The sequence below is a fragment of the Bos indicus genome, chromosome 5 (assembly GCF_029378745.1).
Source record: "Bos indicus isolate NIAB-ARS_2022 breed Sahiwal x Tharparkar chromosome 5, NIAB-ARS_B.indTharparkar_mat_pri_1.0, whole genome shotgun sequence".
NCBI classification, from domain to species: Eukaryota; Metazoa; Chordata; class Mammalia; order Artiodactyla; family Bovidae; genus Bos; species Bos indicus.
The window spans coordinates 63,940,263-63,957,738 of NC_091764.1; the positions used below are offsets into that span (position 1 = coordinate 63,940,263).

The 17,476-nt window shown below is 36.6% G+C and overlaps 1 protein-coding gene and 1 non-coding gene across 12 annotated transcripts in view; both read right to left on the reverse strand.

Annotated features, from left to right (window-relative positions):
- ANKS1B (ankyrin repeat and sterile alpha motif domain containing 1B) overlaps positions 1 to 17,476 on the reverse strand; it is a 1,154,742-nt gene that overhangs the window by 1,025,752 nt on the left and 111,514 nt on the right. The gene's annotated exons all lie outside the window — the stretch shown is intronic.
- On the reverse strand, positions 5,146 to 5,217 carry TRNAW-CCA (transfer RNA tryptophan (anticodon CCA)). Its single transcript has one exon. It is a non-coding gene; the product is annotated as a tRNA-Trp (tRNA).

Below are 17,476 nucleotides of genomic sequence, written 5' to 3' on the forward strand. Positions count from 1 at the left end.
GAACAATGTCAATTTGATTCTTTTTCCTTTAGACTGAAAAGACAGTATCTGCTTTTGCAACCTAAAATCTTACAAAATTACTGTTCATAGAATTCAGAGATTCCACTGGGATATATCTGAGTGTAGGTTTTTTCTCACAATAGTTTTTGTTAACACTGAAAAACTAAGAACCCTCAATTGGAAGAGACAACAGACCAGAAGGGGGAGCCCTCATACTCTATAATGATCAGTTCAGTTCAGTTCAGTTCAGTCACTCAGTCGTGTCCAACTCTTTGTGACCCCATAGATTGCAGCACGCCAGGCTTCCCTATCCATCACCAACTCCTGGAACTTCTCAGACTGTCAGATACATAACATAATACTTCTTCCACTTTTCAAGTGATAATTGGTGTGCTGAGGCTTTCAATGCTCCAGAAGGGTTGTAGTTCTGGTGATGTCACATCAGGAGGCCACTTGGAATCTCTTTCTTAAAGTCAGTGTTGTCCTCTGGAAAGATTTAGGTGGATACTATGAGGCTGTTAAAAAACCTTGACCTGTCCACACGTGCCCAGCAAATTCCATCACTGTTAATGAACCTTTTCGAGGTGTATCTGACCGAAATGTATGGGTAGTGCTGGGCCTTGAAAACTCATGTCCATTAAGTCGGTGATGCCATCCAACCATCTCAGCCTCTGTCATTCCCTTCTCCTCCTCCCTTCAATCTTTCCCAGCATTAGGGTCTTTTCCAAGGAGTCAGTTCTTCACATCAGGTGGCCAAAGTATTGAGTTTCAACTTCAGCATCAGTCCTTCCAATGAATATTCAGGACTGATTTCCTTCAGGATGGACTGGTTGGATCTCCTTGCAGTCCAAGGGGCTCTCAAGAGTCTTCTCCAACACCACAGTTCAAAACAATCAATTCTTCAGTGCTCAGCTTTCTTTATAGTCCAACTCTCACATCCATACATGACTACTGGAAAAACCATAGCTTTGACTAGATGGACTTTTGATGATAACACAGCCCAAAAGGAAAAAACATTTCCTCTTCTTGCCTGACAAGAGCTCAGCTAATGAAAAGCCACTGTATTTCCAAATTTCAGTTCCTTCAATGGACTCTTTGTTTACTATACACCTCTCAGTTTCCTTTTCACCTCTTCAAGAGTTCTCCTCTCTCTGCTGTATGGGACTTGACTGTGTATCTCACCATGGTTTTTCTGTACTCAGTGGCTCAGTTGTGTCCAACTCTTTGCAACTCCTTGGACTGAAGTCCACCAGGTTTCTCTGTCCTTGGGGATTCTCCAGGCAAGAATGCTAGAGTGGGTTGCCATGTCCTCCTCCAGGGGATCTTTCCAAACCAGGGCTCAAACCCAGGTCTCCTGCACCACAGGTGGATTCTTTATTGACTGAGCCACCAGGGAAGTCCATCCCCAAATTCCAATACTTTGTTGATCCCAAATAAACCCACTTTGCTACTGAAATAACTAGCAGTTTATTTGTTTCAGGTCAACAACACTCTCTGGCTTTCAAGGAAAGATTTAAATTTGTCTTCATTTCAGGGAAATGTTACTTTATTTTGTTTTTATTATTATTTCTTCTATTTATTTTCCCTTTCTAGAACATCTATGACTAGAATGTTAGATTCCCAAATATATCACATACATCTTTTTTCTCTCATTTCTCTTTGTATTTTTTCCTCACCTCAGGAAATAATCATTTTAATTGTATTTTAAATCACTGGTTTATTTTTTTTTAATGTCCAGTCATCATCTCTCAGTTATTTATGTTTTATAAACTTTCTTGTCTCTAATATATCTTAAATCTCCAAGTAACCTGAAAGTCCTATCCTTCTGGTGAAGTCTTTGTTTCATATGTATGACTTCAACATAAACCAAGTTCTCTATCATCTAACTCAAATTTTTAATACATAAAACATATCAATAATTCTAGGTTTTCATAAATATAAGATTTTTATTTGTCTTCCTTTTTTATCTCTACAAAATAACGAAAGTGTTTTATACCCCTAAGAAGAAATACCCCAATTATGTTAAATGACTCAAGGGACAGAGTTAATTTTGTATGAGTAGATTAAATTTGCTTGATTGCTCTTTTTCAGCAGAGAATATGTTAATAACAAGCTTCAGATTAATAGCTTTATTTGCTTTTGACAAGTCTATATGTGGTAAAATCCTTTTCTGCTAGTTTCACATACTCTAAATCAGCCACAGATATACACACTAGTCCAAGTTCCCCACAACTAAAATAAATCAAAAACACCTGATAAAAAATCAAGAATTAATATAATGTAAATTAAATACATATAGCCATTTTTCCTAATAACTTTAAATGGAGTAAGATCTACAAAAGTATTGAATCACTATGTTGTATATTTGAACTAATATACTGCAATTAAAATTTTTAAGCATATGTTCATGACCCTGTTTTATACTGAGTGTATCACTATTGCAAATAAAATAAATATTGATATAAATACATTTATGTGCATAAAATACACAAATCATATGAACGGTGTTTCAAGAAATAACAAGTTTTGGAAGCAAAATAAGTCCTTGCTTTGGCAATTTGACATGTGGTTCTTTTTTTTTTTTTTTAATCTCAGTTTTATTTATTTTACTTTACAATATTGTATTGGTTTTGCCATACATTTACATGAATCCACCATGGGTGTACATGTGTTCCCCATCCTGAACCCCCCTCCCACCTCCCTCCCCATCCCATCACTCTGGGTCATCCCAGTGCACCAGCCCCGAGCACCCTGAATCATGCATCGAACCTGGACTGCCGATTCATTTCACATGTGATAATTTACATGTTTCAATGCCATTCTCCCATATCATCCCACCCTCGCCCTCTCCCACAGAGTCCAAAAGACTGTTCTTTCTATACATCTATGTCTCTTTTGCTGTCTCGCATACAGGGTTATCATTACCATCTTTCTAAATTCCATATATATGCTGTATTGGTGTTTTTCTTTCTGGCTTACTTCACTCTGTATAATAGGCTCCAGTTTCATCTACCTCATTAGAACTGATTCAAATGTATTCTTTTTAATGGCTGAGTAATACTCCATGTATATATGTACCACAGCTTTCTTATCCATTCGTCTGCTGATTGACATCTAGGTTGCTTCCATGTCCTGGCTATTATAAACAGTGCTGTGATGAACACTGGGGTACATGTGTCTCTTTCAAGTCTGGTTTCCTCGGTGTATATGCCCAGCAGTGGGATTGCTGGGTCATATAGCAGTTCTATTTCCAGTTTTTTAAGCAATCTCCACACTGTTCTCCATAGTGGCTATACTAGTTTGCATTCCCACCAACAGTGTAAGAGGGTTCCCTTTTCTCCACACCCTCTCCAGCATTTATTGCCTGTAGACTTTTGGATCGCAGCCATTCTGACTGGCGTGAAATGGAACCTCATTGTGGTTTTGATTTGCATTTCTCTGATAATGAGTGATGTTGAGCATCTTTTCATGTTTGTTAGCCATCTGTATGTCTTCTTTGGAGAAATGTCTGTTTAGTTGTTTGGCCCACTTTTTGATTGGGTCATTTATTTTTCTGGAATTGAGCTGCAGGAGCTGCTTGTATATTTTTGAGATTAATTCTTTGTCTGTTGCTTTGTTTGCTATTATTTTCTTCCATTCTGAAGGCTGCCTTTTCACCTTGCTTATAGTTTCCTTTGTTGTGCAGAAGCTTTTAATTGTAATTAGATCCCATTTGTTTATTTTTGCTTTTATTTCCAATATTCTGGGAGGTGGGTCATAGAAGATCCTGCTGTGGTTTATGTTGGAGAGTGTTTTGCCTATGTTTTCCTCTAGGAGTTTTATAGTTTCTGGTCTTACATTCAGATCTTTAATCCATTTTGAGTTTATTTTTGTGTATGGTGTTAGAAAGTGGTCTAGTTTCATTCTTTTACAAGTGGTTGACCAGTTTTCCCAGCACCACTTGTTAAAGAGATTGTCTTTTCTCCATTGTATATTCTTGCGTCCTTTGTCAAAGATAAGGTGTCCATAGGTGCATGGATTTATCTCTGGGCTTTCTATTTTGTTCCATTGATCTATACTTCTGTCTTTGTGCCAGTACCATACTGTCTTGATAACTGTGGCTTGTAGTAGAGCCTGAAGTCAGGTAGGTTGATTCCTCCAGTTCCATTCTTCTTCTCAAGATTGCTTTTGCTATTCGAGGTTTTTTGTATTTCCATACAAATTGTGAAATTATTTGTTCTAGCTCTGTGAAAAATACCGTTGGTAGCTTGATAGGGATTGCACTGAATCTATAAATTGCTTTGGGTAGTATACTCATTTTCACTATATTGATTCTTCCAATCCATGAACATAGTATATTTCTCCATCCATTAGTGTCCTCTCTGATTTCTTTTACCAGTGTTTTATGCTGCTGCTGCTGCCACTGAGTCGCTCAGTTGTGTCCGACTCTGTGCGACCCCAAGACGGCAGCCCACCAGGCTCCCCCGTCCATGGGATTCTCCAGGCAAGAGTACTGGAGTGGGGTGCCATTGCCTTCTCCGACCAGTGTTTTATAGTTTTCTATATATAGGTCTTTTGTTTCTTTAGGTAGATATATTCCTAAGTATTTTATTCTTTTCGTTGCAACGGTGAATGGAATTTTTTCCTTAATTTCTCTTTCTGTTTTCTCATTGTTAGTGTATAGGAATGCAAAAGATTTCTGTGTGTTGATTTTATATCCTGCAACTTTACTATATTCTTTGATTAGCTCTAGTAATTTTCTGGTGGAGTCTTTAGGGTTTTCTATGTAGAGGATCATGTCATCTGCAAACAGTGAGAGTTTTACTTCTTCTTTTCCAAACTGGATTCCTTTTATTTCTTTTTCTGCTCTGATTGCTGTGCCCAAAACTTCCAAAACTATGTTGAATAGTAGTGGTGAGAGTGGGCACCCTTGTCTTGTTCCTGACTTTAGGGGAAATGCTTTCAATTTTTCACCGTTGAAGATAATGGGTTTGCTGTGGGTTTGTCATATATAGCTTTTATTACATTGAGGTGTGTGTGTGAAGTCGCTCAGTTGTGTCCGACTCTTTGCGACCCCGTGGACTGTAGCCTACCAGGCTTCTCTGTCCATGGGATTCTCCAGGCAAGAATTCTGGAGTGGGTTACCATTTCCTTCTCCAGGGGATCTTCCCAACCCAGGGATCGAACCCGGGTCTCCTGCATTGGAGGCAGACGCTTTTACCTCTGAGCCACCAGGGAAGCCCTATTATGTTGAGGTATATTCCTTCTATTCCTGCTTTCTGGAAGGTTTTTTATCATAAATGGATGCTGAATTTTGTCAAAGGCTTTCTCTGCATCTATTGAGATAATCACATGGTTTTTATTTTTCAATTTGTTAATGTGGTGTATTACATTGATTGATTTGTGGATATTGAAGAATCCTTGCATCCCTGGGATAAGCCCACTTGGTCATGATGTATGATCTTTTTAATATGTTGTTGGATTCTGTTTGCTAGAATTTTGTTAAGGATTTTTGCATCTATGTTCATCAGTGATACTTGCCTGTAGTTTTCTTTTTTTGTGGCATCTTTGTCAGGTTTTGGTATTAGGGTGATGGTGGCCTCATAGACGGAGAAGGCAATGGCACCCCACTCCAGTACTCTTGCCTGGAAAATCCCATGGACGGAGGAGCCTGGAAGGCTGCAGTCCATGGGGTCGCTAAGAGTCGGACACGACTGAGCGACTTCCCTTTCACTTTTCACTTTCATGCATTGGAGAAGGAAATGGCAACCCACTCCAGTGTTTTTGCCTGGAGAATCCCAGGGACGGGGGAGCCTGATGGGCTTCCGTCTATCGGGTCGCACAGAATCGGACACGACTGAAGCGACTTAGCAGCAGCAGCAGCAGGCCTCTGCAATTTTCTGGAAGAGTTTGAGTAGGATAGGTGTTAGCTCTTCTCTAAATTTTCGGTAGAATTCAGCTGTGAAGCTGTCTGGTCCTGGGCTTTTGTTTGTTGGAAGATTTCTGATTACAGTTTCAATTTCTGTGCTTGTGATGGGTCATTAAGATTTTCTATTTCTTCATGGTTCAGTTTTGGAAAGTTGTACTTTTCTAAGAATTTGTCTGTTTCTTCCAAGTTGTCCAGTTTATTTGCATATAGTTGCTGATATTAATCTCTTATGATCCTTTGTATTTCTGTGTTGTCTGTTGTGATCTCTCCATTTTCATTTCTAATTTTGTTGATTTGATTTTTCTCCCTTTGTTTCTTGATGAGTATGGCTAATGGTCTGTCAGTTTTATTTATCTTCTCAAAGAACCAGCTTTTGGCTTTGTTGATTTTTGCTATGGTCTCTTTTGTTTCTTTTGCATTTATTTATGCCCTAATTTTTTAAGATTTCTTTCCTTCTACTAACCCTGGGGTTTTTTCATTTCTTCCTTTTCTAGTTGCTTTAGGTGTAGAGTTAGATTATTTATTTGACTTTTTTCTTGTTTCTCGAGGTAAGCCTGTATTGCTATGAATCTTCCCCCTAGCACTGTTTTCACAGTGTCCCATAGGTTTTGGGTTATTGTGTTTTCATTTTCATTTGTTTCTATGCAGATTTTAATTTCTTTTTTGATTTCTTCTGTGATTTGTTGGTTATTCAGCAGCGTGTTGTTCAGCCTCCATATGTTGGGATTTTTAATAGTTTTTCTCCTGTAATTGACATCTAATCTTACTGCATTGTGGTCAGAAAAGATGCTTGGAATGATTTCAATTTTTTTGAATTTACCAAGGCTAGATTTATGGCCTAGGATGTGATCTATTCTGGACAGGGTTCCCTGTGCACTTGAGAAAAAGGTGAAATTCATTGTTTTGGAGTGAAATGTCCTATAGATATCAATTAGTTCTAACTAGTCTCCTGTATCATTTAATGTTTGTGTTTCCTTGTTAGTTTTCTGTTTAGTTGATCTATCCATAGGTGTGAGTGGGATATTAAAGTCTCCCGCTATTATTGTGTTATTGTTAATTTCCCCTTTCATACTTGTTAGCATTTGCCTTACATATTGCGGTGCTCCTATGTTGGGTGCATATATATTTATAATTGTTATATCCTCTTCTTGGATTGATCCTTTGATCATTATGTAGTGTCCATCTTTGTCTCTTTTCACAGCCTTTATTTTAAAGTCTATTTTATCTGATATGAGTATTGCTACTCCTGCTTTCTTTTGGTCTCCATTTGCGTGAAATATCTTCTTCCAGCCCTTCACTTTCAGTCTGTATGTGTCCCTTGTTTCAAGGTGGGTCTCTTGTAGACAACATATATAGGGGTCTTGTTTTTGTATCCATTCAGCCAGTCTTTGTCTTTTGGTTGGGGCATTCAACCCATTTACATTTAAGGTAATTATTGATAAGTATGATCTTGTTGCCATTTACTTTATTGTTTTGGGTTTGAGTTTATACACCCTTTCTGTGTTTCCTGTCTAGAGAAGATCCTTTAGCATTTGTTGGAGAGCTGATTTGGTGGTGCTGAATTCTCTCAGTTTTTGCTTGTCTGTAAAGTTTTTGATTTCTCCTTCATTTTTGAATGAGATCCTTGCTGGGTACAGTAATCTGGGCTGTAGGTTATTTTCTTTCATCATTTTAATTATGTCCTGCCATTCCCTTCTGGCCTGAAGAGTTTCTATTGAAAGATCAGCTGTTATCCTTATGGGAATCCCCTTGTGTGTTATTTGTTGTTTTTCCCTTGCTGCTTTTAATATTTGTTCTTTGTGTTTGATCTTTGTTAATTTGATTAATATGTGTCTTAGGGTGTTTTGACTTGGGTTTATCCTGTTTGGGACTCTCTGGGTTTCTTGGACTTGGATGATTATTTCCTTTCCCATTTTAGGGAAGTTTTCAACTATTATCTCCTCAAGTATTTTCTCATGGTCTTTCTTTTTGTCTTCTGGGACTCCTATGATTCGAATGTTGGAGTCTTTAACATTGTCCCAGAGGTCTCTGAGGTTGTCCTCATTTCTTTTAATTATTTTTTCTTTTTCCCTCTCTGTTTCATTTATTTCTACCATTCTATCTTCTACCTCACTTATCCTGTCTTCTGCCTCCGTTATTCTACTGTTCCCTCCAGAGTGTTTTTTATCTCATTTATTGCATTATTCATTATATATTGACTCTTTTTCATTTCTTCTAGGTCCTTGTTAAACCTTTCTTGCATCTTCTCGATCCTTGTCTCCAGGCTATTTATCTGTAACTCCAGTTTGTTTTCAAGGTTTTGGATCATTTTTACTATCATTATTCGGAATTCTTTATTGACATATGGTTCTTTGTGGTACTGTTAGTTGTTTGAATGTTATTTTATTCAAAAAAACCAATAACAATTTACTGGTGGTTTCTTGTGTTTGATTACTCACTGTAGGCTACAGTTCTTTATAAACACAACTAAACTTCATATTTTTCATATATTAAACAAATTTTCAAGATATTCATAATAATAATAATATAGCATATAAAGACTGCTAGAAATATTTTAAGAACAACTTATGACTTAAGGAATTCTCCAGAGTTTCTAAGAATTACAGTTTCTCATTCCTGAATCCCAAAGATTAATATTTGGGGGGAATTTGGAAACACTACTTGGGTTAAAAAGTTGACTAAGAGAGTTTAGAAAAGAGAAACACGGGAAAAAAAATTTTTTAAGTGTTACTGGTGTTTTGACAAAATTCTATGTCAGGTACAGTGAAGGAGCAAAGACAAATGATACAGACCAAATCAACCTATAGAAGTATGGAGGACAGTTCATAAAAAATATGATGAGCACTTGAATTGTGTTACGAAGACAAAAAAAAAAAAAACTATTTTCCAGGTACAGTAGCATGCATGCTTATTCACTCAGTCATGTCCAACTCTTTGTGATCCAGGGGCTGTAGTCTGCCAGGCTCCTCTGTCCATGGGATTCTCCAGGCAAGAATACTGACTGGGTAGCCATTTCTTTCTCCAGGGGATCTTCCTGGCCCATGGGTCCAATCCAGGTCTCCTACACTGCAGGCAGATTCTTCACCATCTGAGCTACCAGGAAAGACCAGGTGGAGTGAGGTATAAAGCTGGTGTCAGATAAAATACAAACATAAGGAAGAATTTGTGTAAAGGCTAACATCATGAATCATCATGGGATGTTCAGCAAAAATTTAGTAAATTTAGTGAGGAAGGTGGGAAATTTTATAAGAGATGGTTGGGAGGAGCAAACAGGGATTAACTTATGAAGAGCCTCCTAAAGAACGGGAAAGTCTGTCAAGACTTAAGTAGTCAATTGACGTGATTGAACTTATAGTTTAGAAACAGCCCTCTGGAGGACACTAGGAGAAGAATTTCAAAGAGAGGAGACTAGAGACTGGGGCAATCGAACTCAGTTAGGCACATTCCCTAAACAACCCAATTCTACATGTTGTTAAAGACCCATACATATCTGACCATTGTTTAGTGAAAACCTATAAAAGGAGTTGGAAATGGAAGCTGAGTATTAAGTTATAAACATTAAAAAAAATGGTAATAAAATTTTAAAAGAGAGAGAAAATGATGATACTGAATGCACCAAGAACTGGAAACTGTAATAAACTCAACTCTTGCTAAGGTACCCTCCCCCTCAAAAAAGATAATTATATCTTTCCTATTCTTTTCATATAATCACTTAAAAGAAAATTTCCTTTGGATAGTAAATCAAATTTTTAAGAAGGGCAATTCCTTTAAAAAAAAGAGATACATAGTTACCCTGTCACTGATCCTCCTGAAGACTCTAGACACACCTTATTCATTATGTAAACTCTCATTACTCCCCTGATCCAGATTAATCTACAGTTTAAAATGTAGAATCAATAGAATTATTTTCAGTTGTCTATAAGTAACAAATTGTTTTCATTGCTATTTTTTTTTTCAGATTATATTTAGGGAGAGCTATTTATTAGAGGAACAGCTATGAATCATAATCAGGCTGAAAGCTTTCATGTCTCCCTCCCCCCATATCCCATTCTATTGATAGTGTTATGTAGATTTTGTAAACAATTAAATCTGTTCACATGCAAACAATTTTGGTTTAATCATGAACAACAATAAAGTAGTTCACACACTTCTTTTATGTTCTCCATGCTCCTTTTAAAAGCATACTAGTATATCCTATTACGCATTCTAAAGCTGTTATACATAAGTGAATGTTCTTTTCAAAATTCTTTTGACATGCTATTGGACTAGCTCCAGAAAAAGAATTAACACTTTTGGGGAATCTTACTGCATCTCTTTTAGTAGCCAAATAAGAAGCTGGTGGGGGAGTAAAGCCAAAGATGAAAATAAATGCATTATTCATTTTTATTCATTTTTAACATAGGTTTTCTATTATTCTTCATTGTAATAGCTGTAGAAATAATTTTACTGTTAACACTGAATTTCTGAAGTGGTGTTGTATAAATCATTTTTTCAAAGAAGAAGGTTAAAAAGATTTCCTGCTTACCATCAGTGCACAAAATTTAAAAAGTGACAATCTTCACATACAATATGCTTCCAGTGAGCATGCTCTTATGCATAAAAAAGGAAACAAAGCATTTCAGGATTGTATTTGTAAAAGGATTATTTTTAAAAAGAAAGCACAGAGCAAGTTTCACAGCAGAAAAACACGACAGGCTCTCCAATAGTCAAAATCAGCACTGACTTTTTTTTAAGGCAACATTTAAAACAGAACATCTGTGTTATTTACATAATATCAACAAAAAGAAGCACAAAGGTAGACTTAAGACAGCTAAAAACCCAGCTCCTATGCTTCTAAATATTTTTATTTTTGTCTAATAGTCATCTGAACAAAGATGCTATTATTCTGCTAAGGTAAACATGTCTTAAAAATTGTCTCATGTTTTCATGATGCTAACTAGTCCAGCTTGTTCATATGTCTTGCTTAATGCAACTAGATACTATGAATGCAATTCAGTTATCAAAGATACAAAATACAACTCAAGTGAAGGGAAATGCTAGGATCTTTAATACAGAATAATAAATTATTCTCATGCACTGCTTTCATCTTTCCACTCAACATCCAAATGTTGCAATCCATCCTAGTTTTCTTGTACACCACACCACCAAAAATTTGTACTGAGCAATAAGTGTGAGAATACAGAAACTAGTAGGGTAGAAGGGGAGTGTGAAAGAAAGGTGATGTAAAAATGGAGAAGCTGACAAGGAGAAGTAAAAACAGGTTTCATCTCCCTTGAATTTAGTTATCAATTCTTCACAAATGTCTCCAGAGAGCTCACCCAGTATTTCTAGACCAGATGGAAAGAACAGTATGGTACAGAATTCTCTATCCCTAGACCCAGCTGTCACAAGGAATGGAGAGGCAATCCTGTTAGGAACTAACAGTTAGCATTATATTCCATGTGGGCTGTACCATTCATTCATATATTGGCTGACTTTTAGATAGTGATTTTTTTCCTTTTGCTGGTTTCCCATGTGAGTGCCTCTCAAATTTCTGTATCAATCTTTGACCTTCTTCCAAAGACCAATCATGCATTTCCAGGCCCTGCCAGTGATGTCCTTGAGACCCCTGACTGAACATCTCTGCAAACTAAACCAATTTTCCCCTACCTTGAGGAAAAAAGTTTCACCCCTTGACTTTTTCCTTGTGGGTGGCATGTTGTCATTCTCTCAATCTTTTAAGCTTTAAATTCCAAAGTGATTATTAAAGTTTCCCTCTCTCCCTGCCATCATATCAAGGTATTGCTAACTTAAAGTCTGACAGCAAAATATTTATCAAAAGTATATCTCCTTTTCCAATTCCACTCTAATCCATCCCAAAGTTTAGATTATCAAGTACTTGCTCTTAATTTCTTGCAAATACCTAACAGGTCTCCTTACTTTTAATCTCTTAACCCCCATTTCATTCTATCTACTACTTCCAAAATTAACATTCCTACAACACAACTGTGATCCTGCCACTTCAATGCTCAAAAATCTTCAGGGGCTTCACCCTGACTATTGAAAATATCTAAAATCCTTTGACCTAATCATCAAAGGGTTTCATGATCCCACCTCAATATAACTTTCAAAATGACAACATATAATCTCTTTCACATACTCTTATATTCAAACCACTGGACTACAAGTTATTAAGTGAAATATACATGAGCTTTCATGCTTTGTGCCTTTGCTCACATTGTTTCCTCCACTAATCCTTCCTCCCAGCACACTCTGTAATAGGTACTAAGTCAAACAATAGGATACAAAAGTGAATAACAGATTTTATATATATCTAAGTTTCTCTTGGACAAAGAAAAAGCATGAGCTTTGGAGTTACATAGGACTAGAATCTGAATTTAGATTTTGCAATTACTAGCCATGTGACCTTTTGCCGAGTGACGTCTCCACTCTCCCACACCATCACGCTGTGTCACCAGATGATTTCAGGCAAGGAGCATCAATGTTAATGAGCTGTTAGACAGCTTAAGACACTCATAGAACCAGATAGGTATATTTCTATCTTAGATAAACAAACAATTTGGCTTCCTCTTCAAATCTATATTCTTTGATTAGTTTCAAAACTTACTTCATGATGGATGAGCACTGCTCAATTGTACTAGTTTCTACTTTAAGATAATTTTTACTTTGGTAGGAAAGAGACAAATTTAGATTTTGCCACATTGTAAAAACTGAGCTAACTAATGCCATGTTCCTAATCTATTCCAGTAACATTTCAACATCCTTTATAGTTTGGCTCATGGACTCATAACAGCCTTTAATTCAAGCCTGTATATGGAAAATGACCTCCAAAAATTGGGTTATTTATACAGTGTTTAGGGCTTCCTTGGTGGCTCAGCTGATAAAGAATCCGCCTGCAGTGAGGGAGACCTGGGTTTGATCCCTGGGTTGGGAAGATCCCCTGGAAAAGGGAACGACTACCCACTCCAGTATTCTGGCCTGGAGAATTCCATGGACTATATAGTTCATGGGGTCACAAAGAGTCAGACACAACTGAGCAACTTTCACTTTCACTTTCATAATCTGAGAGCTTCAGTCTTAATTCCAGAAGCAGTCAGTGCTAAAACAAAGTGGAAGAGAATAGTTGGGAAATCCTTGCTTAGAAGACAAATTAAAGCTGAAGTCACAGTTTTTGGAAAATTGAAGCTGGAAGTCACAGTTTTTGGAAATTTGTTTACATATAACTGTACCTCTGAAGGAAAGTTGGGAATAGAAGAAAAAGGGCTTGACATAAAGCAGACTTATGACTCATCAACTTATTCAGTAGAAGCTGGAAAAAGCAGAAAACTACCTTAGAAACCAAAAACGAAGTATTATTTTGACCTTTATTTATATCTAAGTTAGAAGTTCTTTTACTTAGACATGTACCTGAATTTGGACTACATTTATTTGTAGGAATCTGGCTGTCTAGACTCAATCTCTTCCTTCTTTTGATAATAGCACCTCATTTAATCCCAGAGAATTCCATCTTCCCTATTGTATGCATTCTTACTGGGACTATAAATCAGCATGCCCTGGCTTCCTCCTAAACAGGGATGGGCAATGATCCAAGCAAGGCCAGTGAGACTCTCCAAAATTTAAATCTGAAGTAGAATGGCTTAAGAATGAAAAGATAAAGTTCCAGAACTGGAGCTCTACCAAGACTACGCGAGGACCCTACTGCTTAGACACCCATTGCTGCCTCAAGCTGGTCTGTAGCCCCTTCTGGAAGACACTCAAAGACATACCATTCAAATTTTTTTCTGCTTCCTTAACTGGAATTGGTTTCTATGGCTGGCAACCTAGGAACTCCTGAGGTGGAGGTGAAGCCATTCTGCCCTAACTTTGTGCCTGGTCTTCCTCACTGAAAGATAACAAATACTTTAAATGAAGTTATCCTGTACTAGAAGATTTTTTTTATGACTCTGTTACAGAAGTATCTAGAATAATTTTATCAAACATATAGAACTTAAACAAGCAGGTTTTTGTTTTTGTTTTGTTTTTTGCTTACCTACTCTTTCCCATTTTTACCTGAATTCACTTTGTTTCCTGTGTTCCCTGCCATATTTCCCCATTTCTCAATTTTCTTAAGGTTAGCTACACTGATTTGTTTGTGCATTTGCTTTCCCAAACAATTACATAATTTAAGTGGTTCATATTCCACTTTTGCTGATTATTTTCTTAGTATTTTCAACACCATTGCCCTTTATTCCAATACCTCTTCCCAAAAATGTAGTATTATGTTAGGAGTAATCTATCAAAAAATTAATTGTTAAAGGTATGATACTAGCCCTTGTTCTACCAGGTCTATTCTATGAAATAATTGCCACAAGAAGATCTAAATTTGTTATTAGACTATACAATAAACAGAAGTTTAGAAATCTGAAGATAATGTAGTAATCACGTACTCAAATCCTATTATTTTAGGGATAAGAGATCTCCACTTCTTTACTTTTGTTTTTATATTTCTTCTTTCATTAAAAGGTGGTTCAAGGAAGAAAATAACAAATATGTTTGGCAATCCTTCTTAAAGAAGAATAAAATAGAAATAATTTGACATCCTTACATCAGTGACATATTAATCCCTCAGTAACACCTTACAGTTATCTTCAGTTCATCCTTTCTTTACATCTTCTACTTAACAAGACCACTGCAAAGATCAAGTGAAAGCAATTCTTAAGCTATAAAATACTACATGAATCAAGATGTTAATATTGTTATTATTTGTCCTCTCCCTTCTTTTCCACCAACCTAGCCATCAAAGCCATCATCACAAACCAATGAAATTCCCTGCCTCCATTTCATCCCCATTCTAATCATCATAGACAACTTTGTATACTAATATTTCAGTTCATCCAAATTCTTAAGAGAAATGACACCAATATTACAACTAATCTTTCACAGAGCAGAAAACCAGGAAATACTCCAAATGTTTTTTGAGACCAGGATAACATTAATACCAAAACCACACAAAGACATTTTAATTTTCCAAAATGAAGAAAGCAAAATTAAAGGCAAATCCTAGTCATGAACATGAATGCAAGACTCTTGAACTCAGGAAATATCAGGACATTAAATGCTATAGAATAAAAGGGATGATTAAGTAGGGTCTATTCTAGTAATGCAATGTAATTTACCACAGTAATAGTATGATGGAGAAAAATTATATAATCATCTCAATAGATGCAGGAACAGCACTCTATAAAATTCAATACCAATTCAAGAGTTTAAAATAATGCACTTTGGCAAACTAGCAATAAAATGGTATTGTCTTAGATTAAAAAATGTTGCTATTAAAAAAAAAAAAAAACTTAAAGCATTTAGAAGTTAGGAGAGTGGTAATCCTCAGGAATAGTCAGTGGAAATGAGTAAGGGAAGAGCTTCAGCGGGGCTGATTTCTTGATCTAAGTGCTTATGACACAAATGTGTTAAGTTTATGAGAAAAAAAATAAAAACCTACAGCAATCATTATACTTATTTGTAAGTGAAGTAATGAAAGCTTTCTTCTTGAGACTAGAAACTAAATAAGGATGCCGCTAACACCATTGCTTTTCAACAATTTAAAGGAAGTCCTAGCCAGTGCAATAGAGAAGAAAGAGAAATAAAGGACTAAGTAATGAAAAGGAAGAAATAAAACTGCTGTTATGATGCAGAATACCCAAAGGAATACAGATAAACTGATAATACAAATAAGAATATTTAAGGAATCTCCACACTGTTCTCCATAGTGGCTGTACGAGTTTGCATTCCCACCAACAGTGTAAGAGGGTTCCCTTTTCTCCACACCCTCTCCAGCATTTATTATTTGTAGACTTTTGGATCGCAGCCATTCTGACTGGTGTGAAATGGTACCTCATAGTGGTTTTGATTTGCATTTCTCTGATAATGAGTGATGTTGAGCATCTTTTCATGTGTTTGTTAGCCATCTGTATGTCTTCTTTGGAGAAATGTCTATTTAGTTCTTTGGCCCATTTTTTGATTGGGTCGTTTACTTTTCTGGAGTTGAGCTGTAGGAGTTGCTTGTATATTTTTGAGATTAGTTGTTTGTCGGTTGCTTCATTTGCTATTATTTTCTCCCATTCTGAAGGCTGTCTTTTCACCTTGCTAATAGTTTCCTTTGATGTGCAGAAGCTTTTAAGGTTAATTAGGTCCCATTTGTTTATTTTTGCTTTTATTTCCAATATTCTGGGAGGTGGGTCATAGAGGATCCTGCTGTGATGTATGTCGGAGAGTGTTTTGCCTATGTTCTCCTCTAGGAGTTTTATAGTTTCTGGTCTTACGTTGAGATCTTTAATCCATTTTGAGTTTATTTTTGTGTATGGTGTTAGAAAGTGGTCAGGTTTCATTCTTTTACAAGTGGTTGGCCAGATTTCCCAGCACCACTTGTTAAAGAGATTGTCTTTAATCCATTGTATATTCTTGCCTCCTTTGTCAAAGATAAGGTGTCCATATGTGCGTGGATTTATCTCTGGGCTTTCTATTTTATTCCATTGATCAATATTTCTGTCTTTGTGCCAGTACCATACTGTCTTGATGACTGTGGCTTTGTAGTAGAGCCTGAAGTCAGGTAGGTTGATTCCTCCAGTTCCATTCTTCTTTCTCAAGATCGCTTTGGCTATTCGAGGTTTTTTGTATTTCCATACAAATTGTGAAATTATTTGTTCTAGCTCTGTGAAGAATACTGTTGGTAGCTTGATAGGGATTGCGTTGATTCTATAAATTGCTTTGGGTAGTATACTCATTTTCACTATATTGATTCTTCCAATCCCTGAACATGGTATATTTCTCCATCTATTAGTGTCCTCTTTGATTTCTTTCACCAGTGTTTTATAGTTTTCTATATATAGGTCTTTAGTTTCTTTAGGTAGATATATTCCTAAGTATTTTATTCTTTCCGTTGCAATGGTGAATGGAATTGTTTCCTTAATTTCTCTTTCTGTTTTCTCATTATTAGTGTATAGGAATGCAAGGGATTTCTGTGTGTTGATTTTAAAACTGGAAATAGAACTGCCTTATGATCCAGCAATCCCACTGCTGGGCATACACACTGAGGAAACCAGAAGGGAAACAGACACGTGTACCCCAATGTTCATCGCAGCACTGTTTATAATAGCCAGGACATGGAAGCAACCTAGATGTCCATCAGCAGATGAATGGATAAGAAAGCTGTGGTACATATACATAATGGAGTATTACTCAGCCATTAAAAAGAATACATTTGAATCAGTTCTAATGAGGTGGATGAAACTGGAGCCTATTATACAGAGTGAAGTAAGCCAGAAGGAAAAACATAAATACAGTATACTAACGCATATATATGGAATTTAGAAAGATGGTAACAATAACCTGGTGTACGAGACAGCAAAAGAGACACTGATGTATAGAACAGTCTTATGGACTCTGTGGGAGAGGGAGAGGGTGGGAAGATTTGGGAAAGTGGCATTGAAACATGTAAAATATCATGTAGGAAACGAGTTGCCAGTCCAGGTTCGATGCAGGATACTGGATGCTTGGGGCTGGTGCACTGGGACGGCCCAGAGGGATGGTATG